The 21,642-nt window shown below is 43.8% G+C and overlaps 1 protein-coding gene across 4 annotated transcripts in view; it reads left to right on the forward strand.

Annotated features, from left to right (window-relative positions):
• Positions 1–234: 234 nt before the first annotated feature.
• UBAP2 (ubiquitin associated protein 2) overlaps positions 235–21,642 on the forward strand; it is a 137,011-nt gene continuing 115,603 nt past the window's right edge. For 3 of the 4 annotated variants that reach the window (XM_044265503.1, XM_044265509.1, XM_044265506.1), the window contains exon 1: positions 565–647. The gene's annotated coding sequence lies outside the window, so the exon portion shown is untranslated. Of the gene's footprint in view, positions 322–564; positions 648–21,642 lie in introns of those variants that run through there. The other variant, XM_044265504.1, reaches the window with a different exon arrangement.

Consider the following 21,642-nt stretch of genomic DNA (forward strand, 5'->3'; position numbering starts at 1 on the left):
TTCATTGCCGGGCAAGCAGCGTCCACTGGTATTAGTCTCAGAAGTCAGTACTATCCGTTTTTCCTCACGGCTTTGCCTTGGAACTAAGTCATAAATGCAAGGTCTATGAACCCGCGAGGGAAAGGCTGCGGCGGTAGGTACTTTCGCATATGGCGATAGAATTCCCCCTTCCCCCCACGCAAGGTTTGAGGAGCTAGGCCTGTTTTGAATGGTTGCGCCACATCACGTGATGAGAGGAAGGCGGCCGCAGGGGAGCGACTCGTGGTGCCTTGTGAGGTCATCACAGCGCGACAAGCTGCAGTTGTGGGCATTCTGGACGCGGTATGTACTAGCCTCTTGACAACTCTGAGTCGAGAAATTTTATAAGATCTCCCTTATTTGCTCCTTCCGGTGCCTAACCGCACCTCGGCGTTGTTGGCCTCTCTAGATGGCGTGGGGGAGGCTGGAGGAAGCGACGTGCTCTGTGGGCGGGCTGAGGGGCCGGGAACAAGCGTCGCGTGTTGGCTCCTCCTTCGCGCGTGACGCAGAGGTCACGTGACGAACCAGGGCGCCTCTGCCGCCGCCGCCGCTTTGTAAGAGGCACATTGGCAGGTAACGAGCGGCGGCGGCGGAGGCGGCTGGTCCCGAGTCCAGCGAGAACAGCAGCGGTAATTGGCACCCTCTCTCTCCTTTCCTGTTCCAGAGCCCTGAGTGTGGCAGCGTGCGTTTTCTAGTCCTGGGTTCAGCTCTACTTTCTTCGAACCCTTTTCATATTGCCCCAGCGCCCACTCCGAAGACCGGGCCAAGCGTCCCTCGCCAGCTTCATGCGTCCCCAGTATGCCCAGGCCCGGGCGCCTTCCTTCCTCTCTGTGCGGGCCGTCCTGTGCTTCTTCCTGCCTACCCCAGTCATAGTTGGCCTGGCCCCACCCAACCCCAGGGGGCGCCTTCCCCTCCCCCCCCTTCGGGTTTCTGCCCTAGAGGGTGTGGTTTTCTCTCCCACCTCTGTCCCTGCCTGCCTGTCCTCTGGAGCTCCCGCGCTGCGCTGATGTTTCCCATCCTGACCATCTTTACGTTTTCACGCCTGTCGCTAGTCTTGGGACTGGGCGTCTTAGAGCCCAACTTCTGCGCACTGTAGCTTTTCTCGGTTTACCCGGAGGAATAGTTAGATTCTACTCCTTTTCATTCTGGGAGGTTTTGGTGTTAAGACTCTTGGGGCTTAGTTTTTCTCTTCAGTCCCGGTCCCTCTAGTCTGGTTTTATCATAGTTTTCTAATGTAGTTTTGAGAGCACCCTGTAAACCAAAGTTCTGCGTTATTCTCTCTTTAGTAAATTACATTTCTGTTTCCTTTGCCTCTGGATCACTGTCCCACTTGGCTTTTCCACCTCTTCCCCTCGGGTTTTCAATCTTATTTTTTTGCCAGGGCATCTTAAGTGCTGCCACTCTGGTCTCCTATCCTTGCTCTCTAGGAGTTGATACCTCCTGTTTGACATAATCTTGTAGCTTCACCACCACCTCTGTTGGATATTGGTTTCTGCTTATATCTGAGGTATATGATCTGTTAGTATTTAGGCTTATTATCTTTAGCCCTTTTGTACACTAACAGTTGAGAGCTTTCGATGGTCTTTTAAAGGTATCCAACCAAACATCTTTTATTCAGAGGGCATATAATTAATTTTTTGGGTGAACCCAGGCCTTTTATATTTTCTCTTTAGTGATGGTATACTTTTAATTAATTATTAATTAACGTTTATGGTATACTTTTTAAACCAAGAGTTATGTCAGTAGTGTATTCCTCACTTTTTGTCATCCATTGTACGTCCTAATTTTTAGTGTCATTTTGTCTAATACAGGTGGAAGGAAGATGGACCTAATACCTAAGTTCTCCTGTATCCTCGTTATTGGGTGCCTAGATTGGCGTGGTACTTAACTGTTTCCGGAAAGGGAATAAATTCACTCTCTGGAGACCATAGAGTTTTATAGTCCACCAGTATCTCTTTTTTTTTTTTTTTTAAAGATTTTATTTATTTATTTGACAGAGAGAAATCACAAGTAGATGGAGAGGCAGGCAGAGAGAGAGAGAGAAGCAGGCTCCCTGCTGAGCAGAGAGCCCGATGCGGGACTTGATCCCAGGACCCTGAGATCATGACCTGAGCCGAAGGCAGCGGCTTAACCCACTGAGCCACCCAGGCGCCCCTCCACCAGTATCTCTTATGTACTTGCAGGGCCCCTTGGCTGGGTCTGTCATCTTTCTATTGCTGTGAACACTTATCTTTAGGCAGAACTGATTAGTCTGCCACATTGCTCTTCTACTTATCTCCAGTATGTTCCATGTGATTTTTCCTCGTTAAGGCTGGTTCATATGGGTGATGAGATTTCCCCCATCTCTGCCTTGCTAGTTTTTCACAGCTCTGATTTCCCATTTGCTTCCTTGTTGCTTCTGACCCTCAGAAATGAAACAATTCAGAGAAAGAGTTATTTTTGTTGTTGTTGTTGTGTATGAAATACAGCTGGAAATGGAGGCATGGAAATGAGGCCATGGGAAAGGATTGTGATAATTGCCTCTCCTGCCTGTTTCCTGCTGTTCTGGTTTCCTCTAGGCTCTCTCTTTAAATGTGGGCTGTACCAGCAGCAGTCACATGGAGCTGCCTTTAGAACAAGGCTAGAACAACAATAACACCTCGTTTCCCTTTCCTGGTAACTGATGGCAGCCTGTGCAGTGCTCACCAACAGTGTCTCTTGGTATTAGCCCGAGTGACTTTTATTGTTTAGGGAGAAATGGTAGAACATGAAGAAGAATGATAAATTTCAGTAGGCCCTTGTGTTTTCATGGGAAGGAACTGGTTGCTATCTCTACTCCTTTAACAGTACACTACATGTAGAAAGTATAAACCCGTGTTGAAGTTTTAAACTGGTATGAAGTGAAGCCTTCACTTTGGAAGTGTTAAGTCTTGAAGTATTGATTCTCCAGTACTTTTTATTTTATTTTTGTAAGGATTTTATGTATTTCTAGAGCTTGACTGTGTGCATGCGGAGGAGGACGGGATGAGATGGGAGGGAGGAGCAGAAGGAAAGGAATTAGAAGACTGCTGCTGAGTGTGGATCCGCACCCGCCGTTTGATCCCACAACCCTGAGATCATGACCTGAGCTGAAATGAAGAGTTGTATGCTTAAACTACTGAGCCACCCAGGTGCCTCAGGTCCCGAATCCCTTTTAAAAAAAATTTTTTTTTAAAGATTTTTTTTTTAAATTTATTTATCGGGGGCGGGGGAGAGCAAGCACAGGCAGACAGAATGGCAGGCAGAGGCAGAGGGAGAAGCAGGCTTCCTGCTGAGCAAGGAGCCCCATGTGGGACTCGATCCCAGGACGCTGGGATCATGACCTGAGCCGAAGGCAGCTGCTTAACCAACTGAGCCACCCAGGCGTCCCCTTTTTTAAAAATTTTTATTTATTTTTATTTTTTAAAAAATTTTATTTATTTGACAGATCACAGGTAGGCAGAGAAGCAGGCAGAGAGGGAGGAAGCAGGCTTCCTGCTGAGCTGAGAGCTGGATGCGGGGATGCGGGGGCTCAGGATGCTGGGATCATGATCTGAGCCGAACGCAGAGGCTTTAGTCCACTGAGCCACCCAGGCACCCCCGAATCCTTTTTTAAAAAATGGTGACTTGAGGTGCCTGGGTGGCTCAGTGGGTTGGGCTGCTGCCTTCGGCTCTGGTCGTGATCTCAGGGTCTTGGGATCGAGTCCCACATGGTGGGACTTAAGATGTGGTGTTGTTATAAGACACTTTTTTTTTTTAAAGATTTTATTTATTTATTTGACAGACATCGAGACAGATCACGAGTAGGCAGAGAGGCAGGCAGAGAGAGAGAGAGGAGGAAGCAGGCTCCCTGCCGAGCAGAGAGCCCGATGCGGGACTCGATCCCGGGACCCCGAGATCATGACCTGAGCCGAAGGCAGCGGCTTAACCCACTGAGCCACCCAGGCGCCCCACTTTTTTTTTTTTTTCCTTAAAGATTTTATTTACTTGAGAGAAAGAGAGCATGAGAAGGAGGGTCAGAGGGAGAAGCAGGCTCCCTGTGGAGCTGGGAGCCTGCTGTGGGACTCGATCCTGAGATTCCAGGATTATTACCTGAGCTGAAGGCAGTCGCTTAACCAACTGAGCCACCCAGGTGCCCTACTTTTTTTTGGTTTTGGTGTAAGCCTGTTGAAGAGGTTTGAGGAATGTCTGCTCAAAAGGAGTCTACACGAATTCACAGATTGTGAAGTTGCTCTTTCTTACATCTTATTTTGTTTATTAATCCTATGAGATCATTAGTTGGCTCTTCATTAATTCGAGTAAATGGGAGTGTGGCGTGTAGGGCACTAGTTGTGTTGACTGGTAAGGTGGTCGATCACTGATAGGTGTTAACTCCCTCCCTGCTCCCCAACCTGTAGGAGAGTGAAGATATGACTTAAAGGAAGGCAAAGAGAGGGAAGACTTAGAGGGAATATCAAGCCTGGGGTTAGTTCTGAAATAATTTTGGCCCGACTCAAATATTTAGGAGTGGAATCCTTTTTTTTTTTTTTTTAAAGCCCAAGAACGAAATTAATCAGGTTTGGGTGTTGTTGCTGCTGCTGTTTTTAATTTTTAAAAATAAAACTTAAAAAAAAAATATATGTTTTTAATATTTAGAGAGAGAGGGTGTGAGTGAGGGGAGGGGCAGGGGTGGAGAGAATCTCAAGCTGATTTAGGGCTGAGCACAGAGCCTGTTGTGGGGTTTGATCTCAACCTTGGGATCATACCTGAGCCAAAGGCAGATGCTTAACTGACCTAGCCATCCAGGCATCCCCAAAATAAAAAATGTTGGGGGGAAAAAGGTAATTTATTTGGGATAAAATTTTTTTTGTCATGGATTTTTGAAGACCAGGTTTGTGAATTTGTTGCTGACATGGCATGTATGCTAGAGTGAGTTTTAATTTTCAGATAACTCATTTTCTTTCCTTTTTTTTTTTTTTTTAAGATTTATTTATTTGACAGAGACAGCAAGAGAGGGAACGCAAACAGGGGGAGTGGGAGAGGGAGAAGCAACACCCCCCCCCCACACCCCCACAAGGGAGCCCAATGGAGGACTCCATCCCAGGACCCTGGGATCATGACCTGAGCTGAAGGGAGGCCCTTAAACGACTGAACCATCCAGGTGCCCCTGGATAACTCACTTTCATACTGGGTGATAAAATCAGTTGAATTGGAACTTAGTATCTATTTGGAATTTATGAAGTGGGGCTTAAAGGAGTAGATGTTTCATTTAAGACTATGTAGAGTTCTTAGAAAAGTTGTTAGGAATGTGTGGCTTGTTTTTCTTCATTTGGAACTCTGAAAGCAATAGAACGTATTTGAATGGGTCTAAAATATAACATTTTATGAGAAGATTTTCAGATTTATAGAGGAGAGACTTTCATTTGGATTTAGTTCCAAGTTACTGTTGCTGCAGCCTTGTTTCTTACTATTAACAGTTGTTATTATTAATCTTTTTTTTTTTTTAAGATTTTATTTATTTATTTGACAGAGAGAGATCACAAGTAGGCAGAGAGGCAGGCAGAGAGAAAGGAAGGGAAGGGGGCTCCCTGCTGAGCAGAGAGCCCGATGTGGGACTCATCCCAGGACCCTGAGATCATGACCTGAGCCAAAGGCAGCGGCTTAACCCACTGAGCCACCCTGGTGCCCTATTAATCTGTTTTTAACTAAGATGTCACATGGGGGGCACCTGCGTGGCTCAGTGGGTTAAGCCTCTGCCTTTGGCTCAGGTCATGATCTCAGGGTCCTGAGATCGAGCCCCATATTGGGCTGTCTGCTCAGCATGGAGCCTGCTTCCCCCTCCTGTGACGCCTGGGTGGCTCAGTTGGTTAAGCAGCTGCCTTCGGCTCAGGTCATGATCCCAGCGTCCTGGGATCGAGTCCCACATCAGGCTCCTTGCTCGGCAGGGAGCCTGCTTCTCCCTCTGCCTCTGCCTGCCATTCTGTCTGCCTGTGCTCGCTCTCTCCCCCTCTCTCTCTCTGATAAATAAATAAAATCTTAAAAAAAAAAAAAAGATGTCACATAGGAACTTTCAAGTTACAGTGTATGGGGGCACGTGGGTGGCTCAGTCTGTTGAGCATCCAGCTCTTGGTTTTGGCTCAGGTTGTGTTCTCATGGGGCAAGGGATTAGAGATCCTGTTTCTAGCTCTATGCTCAGTGGGGAGACTGCTTGAATATATTCTCCATCTGCCCTTCTCCCCTGCCCCTACTGCTTGCACAGCACATGTGTGCACGCTTTCTCTCCCTCTCTTTCTCAAATAAATACATCGTGTTTTTTTTTAAATTTTATTTATTTATTTGACAGAGATCACAAGTAGGCAGAGGGGCAGGTGGAGAGAGGGGGGCAAGTAGGCTCCCTGCTGAGCAGGGACCCCCCCCCCCCATGCCGGGCTCAATCCCAGGACCCTGAGCTGAAGGCAGGGGCTTAACCCACTGAGCCACCCAGGTGCCCCTCAAATAAATAAATCTTTAAAAAGAATAAAGTTACATGGTGTGTCCACAGTCCAGTAATACTGAGAACATTACTCAAAATTTTTTACATATAATCTCAATCTTACCAGGTCACTCCTAGATATTATATGTGAGAACTTTTAGGAGCTCAGAATTGCTTCTTGTTAATGGTGTTTTTCTCCCTCTCTGTCTTCTTTCTCTCCATTCGCTCCCTCCCTTTCTTTTTTAAATTTTTATTTCTCTTCCCTTTATTTTCTCTCCATTTTATTTTTTTGCTTCCTTCTTCCCTTTCATCCCCATACAAAAAAAACTCTCAACACTCAGTCTCAACTGAGGACCTTCTGACAGTACTTGCCACGTAACATGCTGCTGTCCAGGCAGGCAGATGAAAACCTAAAATATCTTTGTAACCTATTTTCATGGGCTTGGGCAAGGTGCATAGTGCTGTCTGTGTTGTGTGTCTGTCTAGCTGGAACATGTGCTCTTTGAAGGGTGCGATCTTTAATTTGCTAACAGTGTTTGGTATTTTCAAATCCTTAAGCAAGAGAATAAGTGGGCTTAACAAACAAACAAACAAACAAACAGGTTTAGCTTAAGTAGGGTGTAGGGAGAAAAAAAAAGACTGGCTTTAGGATTTATTGACAGGCATTCTGTTACATTGTTTTTAGACCAAATCAGTTTGTTCCTCCTCTTTTGAAATTTCCATCTTATGGAAGTTTTTAGGGTCAGGCTGTCTGGTACTATTTTACCTAAGAAAATACATTTTAGAAAATCTGAGAAAACCAGAAGATAAAAATGACTTAATCATGGTTTAACATTTTAGTAGAAATTCTTTTTTAATTTTTAATTTTTTAAAAGATTTTATTAATCTGAGAGAGAGAGAGAGCAGGAGAAGGGGGGAGGGAGAGGGAGAAGCAGACACTGTGCTTAGCAGGGAGCCCAATGTGGGCTTGATCCCAGGACTTTGAGATCACAACCTGAGCCAAAGGCAGACAGCTAACTAACTGAGCTATGCAGGCGCCCCTGAAACCCTTTCTTTCTTTCTTTTCTTTTCTTTTTTTTTTTTAAAGATTTGCTTGTTTTAGAGAGAGAGAGAGAGAGAGAATGTGAATGAGGGAGGGGAGGGGTAGGAGGTGGAAGAGAGAATCCCAAGCACGTGCCACAGAGTCCGACTGTGCTCCATCCCATGACCTTGAGACATGACCCTAGCTGAAACAAAGAGTTGAGATGCCACCCAGGCACCCCAGAAATCTGTTTTTTTCTTTATGTAAAGTGTATATTTTAAGAAAATATAATAATACTTTTATACTTAATGATTTTTATTGAGAAATAGAGAATACGTACCAAAAACGATGTATGAGGAATAAAAACACGTAGAGTTTTCAAAAACAAGAATAAAATGACTAGCCAAGAAGTAGAGTATTATTATTACTGGGGCGGGGGAACACCTGGGTGGCTCAGTTGGTTTGGCGTCTGCCTTCAGCTCAGATCCCAGGGTCCAGGGATCCAGCCCCGCATGGGGGCTCCCTGCTCAGTGGGGAGGCTGGTTCTTCCTCTCCCTACCTTTTGCTCTCCCTGCTTGTGCTGTGTCTCTCTCTTTCTTTCTTTCTTTCTTTTTTTTTTTTTTTTTAATATTTTGTTTATTTATTTGACAGAGAGAGATCACAAGTAGGCAGCGAGGCAGGCAGAGAGAGAGGAAGGGAAGCAGACTCCCTGCTGAGCAGAGAGCCCGATGTGGGGCTTGATCCCAGGACCCTGGGATCGTGACTTGAGCCGAAGGCAGAGGCTTTAACCCACTGAGCCACCCAGGTGCCCCATGTTCTGTCTCTTTCAAGGAAAATCTTCCTCTTTTTTTTTTTTTTTTTTAAGATTTTATTTATTTATTTGACGGAGAGACACAGCGAGAGAGGGAACACAAGCAGGGGGAGTGGGAGAGGGAGAAGCAGGCTCCCCGCAGAGCAGGGAGTCTGATGAGGGTTTCGATCCCAGGACCCTGGTATTATGACCCGGGCCAAGGCAGATGCCTAACAGCTCAGCCAGGTGCCCATCTTTCAAGTAAAATCTTAAAAAAAAAAAAAAAAGAAAAAAAAGTCTTTTTTTTAAAACATTTTTTAGAATTTTTTTTTTTTAAAGATTTTATTTATTTGACAGACAGAGAACACAAGTAGGCAGAGAAGCAGGCAGAGAGAGATGGCGAAGCAGGCTCCCCGCTGAGCAGAGAGCCCGATTCGGGGCTCGATCCCAGGACCCTGGGATCATGACCTGAGCTGAGCACAGATGCTTTAACCCACTGAGCCACCCAGGTGCCCCCATTTTTTAGAATTTTTATTCCATAAATAGTACATAGTTTAATACTGCCATTTTCAGTCTTAAATTATTCATTCAAAGTAAACTCTACTCACAATGTGGGGTTCAAACTCAAACCGTGAGATCTAGAGCCCCATGTTCTACCAGCTGAGTCAGCCAGGCCCCCCTCAATCTTGTTTTAAATGGAATTTTTTTTTTAATACTTCTTTGACTCTTAAAGGTTTTAGATTCATTCATGTTGATTCTGTCAGTCATTTTGAGTAGTGTGGTACTCCATTGTAAGGATATGTTACATCTTACTCTGTTGTGATTGATGTTTGTGTCATTTCCAGTTTCTTCTGATTAGAAATTTTTACTTGTCTCTTTGTGAACATTTTTTTTTTTTTAAAGATTTTATTTTTATTTATTTGACAGAGAGAAATCACAAGTAGATGGAGAGGCAGGCAGAGAGAGAGAGGGAAGCAGGCTTCCTGCTGAGCAGAGAGCCCGATGCGGGCCTCGATCCCAGGACCCTGGGATCATGACCTGAGTGGAAGGCAGCGGCTTAACCCACTGAGCCACCCAGGCACCCTCTTTGTGAACATTTGTACAACCTCACCCTCCCCCCAGAACAAACTGATTTCTTAAGACTGTGTAACTGGGACTGGAGCTTTTGGGTTGTGTTTGTAGTATGTATAACTTGATTAGGTGATCCCAAGCTGTGTTGTACAGGGTCTTCATCTTAACTACAGAACACAGAAAATTGATGATTTTTTTCAGTTCTCTTGAGGGTGTACATAATTGATATCATTCTAGAAGCCTAGGGAAGAAGTTTAATTCATGCATACAATGAATACCTTAGACATTAGTACTTATTTCTCAAGAGTGTGTTGATAAAGAGTTCCACATATTTGGTCCTATATAGGTGTTCACCTGAACAAAGCTTTAATGTGACTTGGCAGCAACTGTTAAGTGCTACTGATTGAGCACTGTCCCTGTTCTCTAGGTTCTTACCTTCTGATGGGAAGTTATAATTGTTTCTTTTGTTGAAACACTTTGAATTTTAGGAGAGCTTGGCTGGCTTAGTGAAGCGTTTGACTCTTGATCTCGGGGTTGTGACTTGGAGCCCCAGGCTGGGTGTAGAGATTACTTAAAAATAAAATTTTGAAATGTACCTTGGTGGTGCAGTTGATGAAGTATCTGACTCTTGGTTTTAGCTCACATCGTGTTCTCAGGGTCTGGAGATCAAGCCCTGTATCGGGTCTCTCTGTGCTCAGAATGAGGTCTGCTCCAGATTTTCTCCCTCTCTTTCCAACTCTGTTCCTCCCCCCACCCCCAGGCTTGCTCTAAAATAAATAAAATAAAATCTTAAAAAAAAAAAAAGAAAATCTTTGAAAAATAAAGAAAAAGCAGCACTTGGGTGGCTTGGTCAGTTAAGCATCCCTCTGTTGATTTCATCTCAGGTCTTGATCTCAGCGTTGTGTGTTCAAGCCCCTCATTGGGCTCCATGCTGGGAGTGGAGCTTCCTTTAAAAAAGAAAAGAAAAGAAAAGAAAAAAAAACAACAAACCCTGGAATTTTGTATCCATAGGTCAGTTTTATTAGAATTTGTTGTTATTTTGATTACTGTATTGTATCTTCTGTTTGGCCATGATTGGTAGTTTAGTTGTAGCAGCTAGTGAAAAAAACTGTTATAATACTTATTTATTTATTGAGAGATTTTTTTTTACTTGAGAGAGTGCATGAGCATGGGGAGGAACAGAGGAGGAAGGAATAGATGACTCTCTGGGCGGGGAGCCTGACATGGGCCTTGATTGCAGGACCCTGAGATCATGACGAGCTGAAGGCAACTGCTTAACCAACTGAGGCACCCAGGTGCCCTTATCATTCATCCATCCATCTATCTATCTGTCTATCTACTTATTTTTAAATATTTTATTTATTCATCTGACAGATCACAAGTAGGCAGAGAGGCAGGCAGAGAGAGAGAAGAAGGGAAGCAGGGCCCCTGCGGATCCCAGTGCCCTGGGTTCATGACCTGAGCGTAAGGCAGAGCCACCTGACTCCCCTATTATTTATTTATTTATAAAATTTATTATTATTATTTTTAAAGATTTTATTTACTTATTTGACAGAGATCACAAGTAGGCAGAGAGGCAGGCAGAGAGAGAGAGAGGAGGAAGCAGGCTCCCCACTGAGCAGAGACCCCCCCACCCCCAATGCGGGGCTCAGCCCCAGGACCCTGGGATCATGACCTTAGCCAAAGGCAGAGGCTTTAACCCATTGAGCCATCCAGGCGCCCCTATTATTTATTTTTTTAGAGATTTTTTTTTTTTAAATTTTAAGTTAATTTCTACACCCAACATTGGGTTTGAATTCACAACCTTAAGATCAAGAGTCACATGTACAGACTGAGCCAGCCAGAAACTAAGTACTCTGTTCTGTTTATTTACTTCCAAGTGAGGTCTGTTCCCGGCATAGGGCTTGAACTTATGACCAAGATCAAGAGTCGCATACTTCTCTAAGCCAGGCAGGTATCCCAAAGTTACTTTTTTTTTTTTTTTTTAAAGATTTTATTTATTTATTTGACAGACAGAGATCACAAGTAGGCAGAGAGGCAGGCAGAGAGAGAGGAGGAAGCAGGCTCTCCGCTGAGCAGAGAGCCCGATGTGGGGCTCTATCCCAGGACCCTGGGATCATGACCTGAGCTGAAGGCAGAGGCTTTAAACCACTGAGCTACCCAGGCGCCCCCCAAAGTTAGTCTTATTGTAAGTTTACTCACATTATTTTCTTTGGGTCAGCTTTTAGTAGTAACTTGTTGAATGTGTCAATTTTTCCCCAATCAGGGGCTCATTTCATTTTGATTAGAAGTTTTGTGGTGAAATCCTTCTTCAAATTGCTGGAGACCAGATCTTAAATTCTTAGCTGTGGTACTTCACTTTATTTAGTATCTTTTTAATTTCTTTTGATTGGGATTGCTAAGGTAATGGTGGGAAAATACCTCTATATATTATGGAACAGTCTCGATGGTGATTACAAGAATAAACATTGTTAATATAGGCCTTTCACTATTTTATTACCACAGAAGAGGTTGTGGTTTGTTTTTTTTTTTTTAAAGACAGTCTGTGCTATGTAATTGTTCTTCATTTTTAAAATTATTTTGTTTATTTGAGAGAGAGGGAGAACATGGAGAATGAGAGGGGGAGATGCATACTCCCCGCCAAGCAGAGAGCCCAACGCAGGCCTGGATCCCAGGACTGGGAGATCATGCCCTGAGCCCAAGGCAGATGCTTAAATGACTAAACCAACGAGGCACTCTATTTAATTGTGTTTTTGTTTTTTTTTTAAAGATTTTATTTATTTATTTGACAGACAGAAATCACAAGTAGGCGGAGAGGCAGGCAGAGAGAGAGAGGAGGAAGCAGGCTCCCCCTGAGCAGAGAGCCTGATGCGGGGCTCGATCCCAGGGCCCTGGGATCATGACCTGAGCCGAAGGCAGAGGCTTTAACCCACTGAGCCACCCAGGCGCCCCTATTTAATTGTTTTAATATCAAAAGATTCCAGCTGTAATGGGACATAGCTAGCTTAACATGAAACAGTTTATATACTCTGACAGTCGAGTCATCTGTGGGACAAAGAAATGACCAGTGTCACAAAGGATTTTATTGGAGTGTAGTTGGCCTTTGCTGATACTTGTATAATTGGTAAGTACTGAAAATCATTGAATTTGGCGTGCCCGTGTAGCTCTGTCAGTTAAGTGTCAGTTTTTGGCTCAGGTCATGATCCCAGGGTTCTGGAATCAAGTCCAGCATCAGGCTCTTTTCTCAGTGGAGAGCCTGCTTTTTCCTCTCCCTCTGCTTGAGGCTCCCCCTGCTTGTGCACTCTCTCTCTTTGTTGAGGAAATAAGTAAAACTTAAAAAAAAAAAACACCTGAGGGGCACCTGGGTGGCTCAGTGGGTTAAGCCGCTGCCTTCAGCTCAGGTCATGATCTCGGGATCCTGGGATCGAGTCCCACATCGGGCTCTCTGCTCAGCAGGGAGCCTGCTTCCTCCTCTCTCTCTCTCTGCCTGCTTCTCTGCCTACTTGTGATCTCTCTCTGTCAAATAAATAAATAAAATCTTTAAAAAAAAAAAAACACCTGAATTTTACACTTAACAAGGGTGAGCTTTATGTATTTTCTATACCTCAGTAAAGTTACTTAAATTGTTTGAATAAACAGGCAGTATTTTGAGATTAAATTGGCAGAAACAAATGTGGTCAGTGAACATTAATACTATAGTCACTGGTATTTATGGTAGCTATTAAGACCTAGACTAAGCATTTGAGGTACCTTATTCTGTTTAGTGCTCCTCCCAGGCTTGAGAGAGTAATGCGCTTGATCAGGGTTACCTAATCTAGTAATTTGTAGAATGCAGGCCTTTGTGACTTCCAAAGCTTTGTTCTTCATCCCCCTTCCAGAACTTTGTTCTTAATCACAAAACTGTACTACTTTACCTGTCTGAAATACTACTCTCTGGGAATATAGCCAAGTGCTGGATGATAAGTAAAACAATGTCCACATTTGTGGTACATAAACCTGGGCGTTGGCGCTGGATGGAAAATGATGGGATGGAGATGCAGGTGGCACCCTTGAGCCCCAGTGCCTGGTTACACTTGGCACCACTTCACTTCTATGCATTTTTATCTGTTTATCTAATTATGTAAGCTCTCCATCCAGCATAGGCCTTGAATTTAGGACCTCAAGATCAAAAGTTACATACTCTACTTAACTGAGCCAGCCAGGAGCCCTGCTTTTACCTATTTTATATGTTGGAGTTTAGTCAGGCATTTAGTTGGACTTGATTTCTGTGATTTAAAAGAAATGCTACCTCTGCTTTGGTTATTCACTCTGATTTTACTAGCTGTTTTAATGGGCATGGTGAGCTGATCTCTAAGCCCTTTGCCAGTTTAGGTGCATTCTGTGAGGAGGTCAGGCACACAACACTGAAAAGTGGCAATTGATAACACACTGTGAGAACCGAGTCAGAGGAAAGGTGTAAAATTATATGAAAATTACACTTGAGGACTCAAGCTGCTGTTAAGTAGGGCCCAAAATGCCCTAAAATGCCATGGAGTTATGGACATCAAGTAGAGAGTAATTGCTGTTTATGTTAAGGGACAGAATATAAGAAAATGGGGTATGTTCAGTATGCTGTTGAGAAAACATGCCTGTGGAAGGTGGAGGGCCAAAAAATAGGAGCAATTTGGGAGGATAGCAATACTAATTTGACTGAAGTATAGGAATCAGAAAAGAATAAAGAGGTTTTTATGTGTTTTTGTTTGTAAGATTTTATTTTATTTTTTTAAAAGATTTTATTTATTTATTTGACAGACAGAGATCACAAGCAGGCAGAGAGGCAGGCAGAGAGGGAGGAGGAAGCAGGCTGCCCGCTGAGCAGAGAGCCTGATGTGGGGCTGGATCCCAGGTCCCTGAGACCATGACCTGAGCTGAAGGCAGAGGCTTTAATCCACTGAGACACCCAGGCGCCCCTGTTGTAAGATTTTATTTATTCATTTGAGATTGAGATAGCATGGTGGAGGGAGAGCAGAGAGAGGGAGAAGCAGACTCCCTGCTGAGGTGGGGAGTCTTAATGGAATTCAAGCCCAGGACCTGGAGATCATGACCTAAGCTGAAGGCAAGTGCTTAACCGTCTGAGCCACCCACGTGCTCCAAGAGTTTGTATTTTATCGAGGAGTTGTTTTGTAAACAGATGATGAGTTTTTGCAGTGTTCTAGAAGATTAAACAGGTCACTTTCTAACAGTTTCACAATTAAGATAGTTCTGACAGGGCGCCTGGGTGGCTCAGTGGGTTAAGCCGCTGCCTTCGGCTCAGGTCATGATCTCGGGGTCCTGGGATCGAGTCCCGCATCGGGCTCTCTGCTTGGCAGGGAGCCTGCTTCCTCCTCTCTCTCTGCCTGCCTCTCTGCCTACTTGTGATCTCTCTCTGTCAAATAAATAAATAAAATCTTTAAAAAAAAAAAAAAAAAAGATAGTTCTGACAAGTATATGAAGTTTCCTTGAACCAGAGAGGGGGCAATTACTGATAAATAACTGATAAAGTTACCTTATAATTGCTGGGTTATATATGTGACACTGGCTTATCAAAAGTAGTACTGGACAAGGGCTGCATGACTTATTCTTAGGAGACAAGGTGGCTTTAAATACACTGATACATAATTCAGGCATGTTCCTGAACACTGACAGAATTGTAAAGGAAGACATAGATATAAGGTCTTAAAACTTTTAAAAAATTTGTCAGACTGTCAAATAAATAAAATCTTTAAAAAAATTTTTGTCAGAGAGGGAGAGACGGAGGTGAAGCACAAGCAGGGGGAGCATCAAGCAGAGGGGGAAGCAGGCTCCCTGTGTAGCAGGGCGCTCCATGTGGGACTCGATCCCAGGACCTTGGGATCCAGACCTGAGCCAAAGGCAGCTAGCTGAGCCACCCAGGTGTCCCTAAAACTTTTTTTTTTAATTTAACAGAGCGTGAGTGAGCGTGTGCACAGCTGGGGGAGCAGCAGAGGGAGAAGCAGACTCCCTGCTGAGCAGGGAGCGCAGTGTGGGGCTCAGTCCCAGGATCTGGGGCTCAGTCCCAGGATCCTAGGATCATGACCTGAGCTGAAGGCAGACCCCCAGCCAACTGAGCTGCCCACGTGCCCGAAGGTCTTGTATCTTTTGTGACTTAAGTGGGTTTGAGAAGAAATGGTGGCAGTAAAAGAATGATTTAACAGTTTTAAGCTCTGGAACACCAAAAAATACTGGTCACTTGGAAAATTTTGCTAAGTCTTCAAATGAGGTGCTTTTGGATGAATTCCATAATGGGTTTAGATACCTAGTAGGCAGTTAGATGTGTGCTAAATCTTTGGAGAAACACAGGGTCTTTCACTTTAGCTTTGAAGTTGTAGGTAATTATTGATGCCAGAACATAGAATTTCTGTGGGAAGGGAGAATGTGCTCAATAATTGAACAGTTTTAGAAGTCAGGGCTGGGGGGTGCCTGGGTGGCTCCGTGGGTTAAAGACTCTTCCTTCGGCTCGAGTCATGGTCTCAGGGTCCTGGGATTGAGCCCCACATTGGGCTCTCTGCTCAGCGGGGAGCCTGCTTCCCTTCCTCTCTCTCTGCCTGCCTCTCTGCCTACTTGTGATCTCTGTCTGTCAAATAAATAAAAATCTTTATTAAAAAAAAAAAGGGCTGGGAGAAGGATATAATGTGGTTGAGGATTTGGGGAAAAAAGAGAACCGGGCGTTGTGTCTGAGAAATCTAAGGAAGGGAATAGCAGGGTAAGGTTGAGGGAAACCAGACTCAAAGAGAGATGTTTAGTGAGGAATTGGAGGCAGTGTAATCTTTTTGAGATACTCAGCTTAAATAGTCATTGCTTACAAGATAGAACATGTGGTTTCCCAGAGTGCTTGGATGGTCAACTTTTGTTTTTGAGATTAATGTGGATGTAGAGAATAGTTAAGCAGGTTTTTAAACACATACTTGTGAGAAGGAAAAGGATAAGGAATATTTCTCAATAGTGGTGGGAGATTTCCTTATTAAGGATTTTTGTATTTGGTATTTGAATGAAAATTGAGCCTGGTGTGTAAGTGACAAGTGTGTTAACATTTGAATGGATTGCATGACTATGTTTTGATAGATACATTCAGGTAACTGACATTTTTAAAGTTGCTTTTTGGGTGAGTGAAATGGTAATAAAGTTGCCATGAGAATAAAAAATACATTTTATTTATTTGTTTATTTTATTTTTTTTAAAAAGATTTTATTTATTTATTTGACAGAGATCACAAGCAGGCAGAGAGGCAGGCAGAGAGAGAGAGAAGGAAGCAGGCTCCCGGCTGAGCAGAGAACCCGATGCGGGGCTCGATCCCAGGACCCTGGGATCATGACCTGTGCCGAAGGCAGCAGCTTAACCCACTGAGCCACCCAGGCGCCCCTATTTGTTTATTTATAAAAAGATTTTATTTAGGGGTGCCTGGGTGGCTCAGTGGGTTAAGCTGCTGCCTTCGGCTCAGGTCATGATCTCGGGGTCCTGGGATCGAGTCCCACGTCAGGCTTTCTGTTCGGCAGGAGCCTGCTTCCACCTCTCTGTCTCTGCCTGCGTTTCTGTCTACTTGGGATCTCTTCCTGTCAAATAAATGAATAAAATCTTTAAAAAATTAAAAAGTAAAAAAAAACGCAGTTGGTTAAAACGACTGCCTCCGGCTCAGGGCGTGATCCTGGAGTCCCGGGATCGAGTCCCACATCAGGCTCCCAGCTCCATGGGGAGTCTGCTTTGCTCTCTGACCTTCTCCTCGCTCATTCTCTCTCTCACTGTCTCTCTCTCTCAAGTAAATAAAATAAAAAAAAAAAAAATTAAAAAAAAAAAGTAAAAAAAAAATTTGACAATTGTTATAAATACAAATTATCTCACAACTGATTTATAGAAGTTCAGTATACCCATTATCAAACCATTCCAAAGCAGCTATAATTTGTAGCCATTACTTTAAGCCAAAACTATAAATACTGATTTTTAAGTACTTCAGACCCACAGTTTTTCATTACAGTTCTCCAACCTTCCTCATGAATCCAGAATATAGTCTTGAGTTGTTTGTTTAAAAAAAAAAGCATGGGGGTGGTCAGTTAACATCTACCTTCAGCTGAGGTTATGGTCCCAGAGTCCTGGTAATGAGCCCCACATCGGGCTCTTCTGCTCAGCGGGAAGTCTGCTTTTCCCTCTTCCTCTGCCTGCTTGTTCCCCTGCCTATGCTCTCTGTCAAATAAAGAAAATCTTTTTTTTTTTTTTTTAAAGATTTTATTTATTTATTTGACAGAGATCACAAGTAGGCAGAGAGAGATGACCAGAGCTGAAGGGCAGAGGCCTTAACCCACTGAGCCATCCAGGTGCCCCACAATTGTCAAATGTTTGGTTCATGCATAGATGTGAAAAATGAGAATAACTTGAAATCATTCTTGCTTATCTGTCTTCAGTTAAGAATTGGAGATTTGTAAAGTTTTGTCTCCTGTGAAAGTATGGTTGGGATATAATAATTTTTAGCAGTAATACCTAATTTACTATATGAGAATGGTTAGTAGAGATGCCACTTTATCCAAAACCAAAACAATAAATTAATGTGAGGTATGAACTAGAACTTTCAAGTGATTATGAATTGAAGAAGGTGACATTTTTGAGTGTTGTTATATATGGGATTTCTTTCTTTCTTTCTTTCTTTTAAATGTGGTTTACTCTGAAACTTTATGGTTCCACTTTTTTTATTTTTTTAAATATTTTATTTATTTATTTGACTGAGAGAGATCACGAGTAGACAGAGAGGCAGGCAGAGAGAGAGAGAGGGAAGCAGGCTCCTCGCCGAGCAGAGAGCCCGATGCGAGGCTCGATCCCAGGTCCCTGAGATCATGACCTAAGCTGAAGGCAGAGGCTTAAACCCCTGAGCCACCCAGGCGCCCCTATATATGGGATTTCTTGATGTTCTTTTCACAGCTTGGGTTTCGGAGCTTTTCCTTCATTGACCATTGTTTTGGCTTTTCTGCGCTGGAAAGTAAGAAATGAGTTAAACTGACATTTTGGTTTGGGTGATGTTTTGGCTTAGAGTATCAAGAATAAAATGCTTGATTTTTGTTACTAGTAGTGGTCAGTATAACTTGATTAAAAGAAATACTTGCCTCTGAAGGACGGCGAGGTCAGTTAGCCCATGATTTGACACCTTTCTTTCCCTTTTGATTGGGTTTTACGAAGATGAGATAAGCCAAAAGGAGAAGGCATCTACCCTGCATTCCTTTTCCCTCAGAAGGCCTTGGGACAGAGCCACTAGTGAGAAGTTAATCTTGCTTTGATGGATGTGAAGTTGGAGGGTTGGGATGGAGTGGGACTGAGAGTGTGAAGACAAAAAATTTACAAAAACATCTGTCTTTGGGCGCCTGGTTGGCTCAAATGGTAGAGCATATGAGTTCAAGCTACACATTGGCCATGAAGCCTACTAAAAATAAAAAACAAAAACATGTCTGTTTTTATTACATCTAAACTGCTGTTGGTATTAAGTCTATCCTGTTCTAATGACTCTTTTGAGACTTCACTTGGTTCTCTCCAGAGAGGATAGGTGGGACTGATGCAACTGAGTATGGTTGGGGAAAAGCCACATTAAAGTAGGATTAGGGACAGGAGAATTAGAGATGTGAACATTGACCTGGCAATTTATTACCACTTTTTTGTTAATACTTTGGAAGTAGGCACTCTTCTTTCCTTCCTTTCCTCCCTCCCTCCCTGGTAAAATGCATGCTGACATAAGTAGATGCTGGCAGGTGGGTAAGGTTGTCTCTAGCCTAGAAGTCATTATGCAGACTGCTGAAGATCAAGGTTTGAGGGCTTAAACTACTCAAGGGCTTGGTGGAAAGCCTCTCTCACCCCAAATAAAACCCATGAATGAGTTAAAAATAATGCAGTGATTTCATTTCATTTTATTTTTTTAAAAGATTTTATTTATTTGTCAGAGAACACAAGCAGAAGGAGAGGCAGCCTCCCCAGCTGAGCATGGAGCTGGTACTATATCCCTGGACCCCGGGATCATTACCTGAGCGGGAGGCAGACGCTTAACTGACTAAGCCACCCAGGTGTCCAAGGATGATTTTGTTTATTTAATTTTTATTTTTTAAAAGGAAGGAATGAATGAATTTTTTTAACATGAGCAGGGGGAGGGAGGGAGAAAGTGAGTGAATCTCAAGCAGACTCCATGCTTTGTGTGGAGGCCCACAGTGGGCTCAGTGTCATGACCCTGAAATCACAACCCAAGCAGAAATTAAGAGTCAGATGCTTAACTTAGCCACATAGGTGCCCTACTGTAGATGATTTTATTTTTTTTATTTAAAGATTTTATTATTTGACAGAGAGCACAAGTAAGCAGAGTGGCAGGCAGAGGGAGAGAAAGAAGGAAGCTCTCTGCTGAGCAGGGAGCCCGATGCAGGGCTCGATCCCAGGACCCTGGAATCATGACCTGAGCTGAAGGCAGTGGCTTAACCAACTGAGCCACGCACCATGTGCCCCTGCAGATGATTTTTTTTTTTTTTTTAAAGATTTTATTTATTCACTTGACAGAGATCACAAGCAGGCAGAGAAGCAGGCAGAGAGAGAGGAGGAAGCGGGCTCCCTGCTGAGCGGGGGGCGGGATGCAGAGCTTGATCCCAGGACCCTGGGACCATGACCTAGCCGAAAGCAGAGGCCTCAACCCACTGAGCCACCCAGGTGCCCCTCTCCGGATTATTTTATTTTATTTTTTAGATTTTATTTATTTATTTGACAGACAGAGATCACAAGTAGGCAGAGAGGCAGGCAGAAAGAGAGGTGGAGGCAGGCTCCCTGCTGAGCAGAGAGCCCAATGCCTGGCTCTATCCCAGGACCCTGGGATCATGACCCTAGCTGAAGGCAGAGGCTTAACCCACTGAGCCACCCAGGCGCCCCTGCAGATGATTTTAAAGTAACAGTTTGAGACCTTTTGTGGGGAGTGCCTGGATGGTTTAGTCATTGGGCATCTGCCTTCAGTTCAGGTCAAGATCTCAGGAGTACTGGGATTGAGTCCCATGTTGGGCTCCCTGCTCAGGGTGGATCCTGCTTTTCCTTTTCCCTCACTGCCCTCCTCTGCCCCCCCCCCCATGCTTTCTTGCTTCTGTCTCCAATAAATAAATAAAATCTTTTTTTTTTTTTTTTTAAGAATTTATTTATTTGACAGAGATCACAAGTAGGCAGAGAAACAGGCGGGGGTGGGGTGGGGAAGCAGGCTCCCCGCTGAACAGAGAGCCCGATGCAGGGCTTGATCCCTGGACCCTGGGATCCTGACACCTGAGCTGAAGGCAGAGGCTTAACCCACTGAGCCACTCAGGCGCCCCAGTAAATAAAATCTTTAAAAAAAAAAAAAAAAAGAAGAAGAAGAAACATTGCATTGTCTGTGAGTTCAGAAACTACTTTTGGAAAAAAAACAAAAAAGCTATTTTTGAAAGTAGCTATACTAGGCTGCCTAGAAGTACAGATACGTAAATGGTGCCACTTTAGAGAAAGAGGCCAAGGACAGGAAAGACAATGATAGGATTGATTTATTTAGGAAAGCAAGTTCATAGGTATGTCTTGGAGGAGTTAGAATAGATTCAGACTGGGCGCCTGGTTGGCTCAGTTGGTAAACCATGTGACTCTTGATCTTGGGTCATGAGTTTGAGCTCGATGTTGGGTGTAGAGTTTACTTAAAAAAAAAAAAAAAAACCAGGGACGCCTGGGTGGCGCAGTTGGTTGGACGACTGCCTTCGGCTCAGGGCGTGATCCTGGAGTCCCGGGATCGAGTCCCACATCGGGCTCCCAGCTCCATGGGGAGTCTGCTTCGCTCTCTGACCTTCTCCTCGCTCATTCTCTCTCTCACACTCTCTCTCTCAAATAAATAAATAAAATCTTTAAAAAAAAAAAAAACAAAAAGAATAAATTCAGACTAATTTCCCACATTACCTATCACATGGTAACAATAACTGATGCAGAATCAGAAGTTAAATCATGTGTGTTGTACTGTATTTCTCAAGGATGGGAAGTATGTGTTGCATTTTAGAAGGCACCATCCTTGCTCCTAAGGAGTTTTCTTTCATAGCCCCATAATACTGAATTATGCAGCTGAACAGGATAATTAAGGTGCTATCATTATAGTGCTGTCTTGCTTTTACATAGTTGTTTGTATCCCAATGTTCTGTGATGAAAGCATGATACAGTCATTTCTAGTGGATGACAGTGATACAAAACAAATAGGAAACACTGAAAGGGGGTGCCTGGGTGGCTCAGTGGGTTAAGCCTCTGCCTTCGGCTCAGGTC

The sequence above is a fragment of the Neovison vison genome, chromosome 9, assembly GCF_020171115.1.
Source record: "Neovison vison isolate M4711 chromosome 9, ASM_NN_V1, whole genome shotgun sequence".
Classification (NCBI taxonomy): domain Eukaryota; kingdom Metazoa; phylum Chordata; class Mammalia; order Carnivora; family Mustelidae; genus Neogale; species Neogale vison.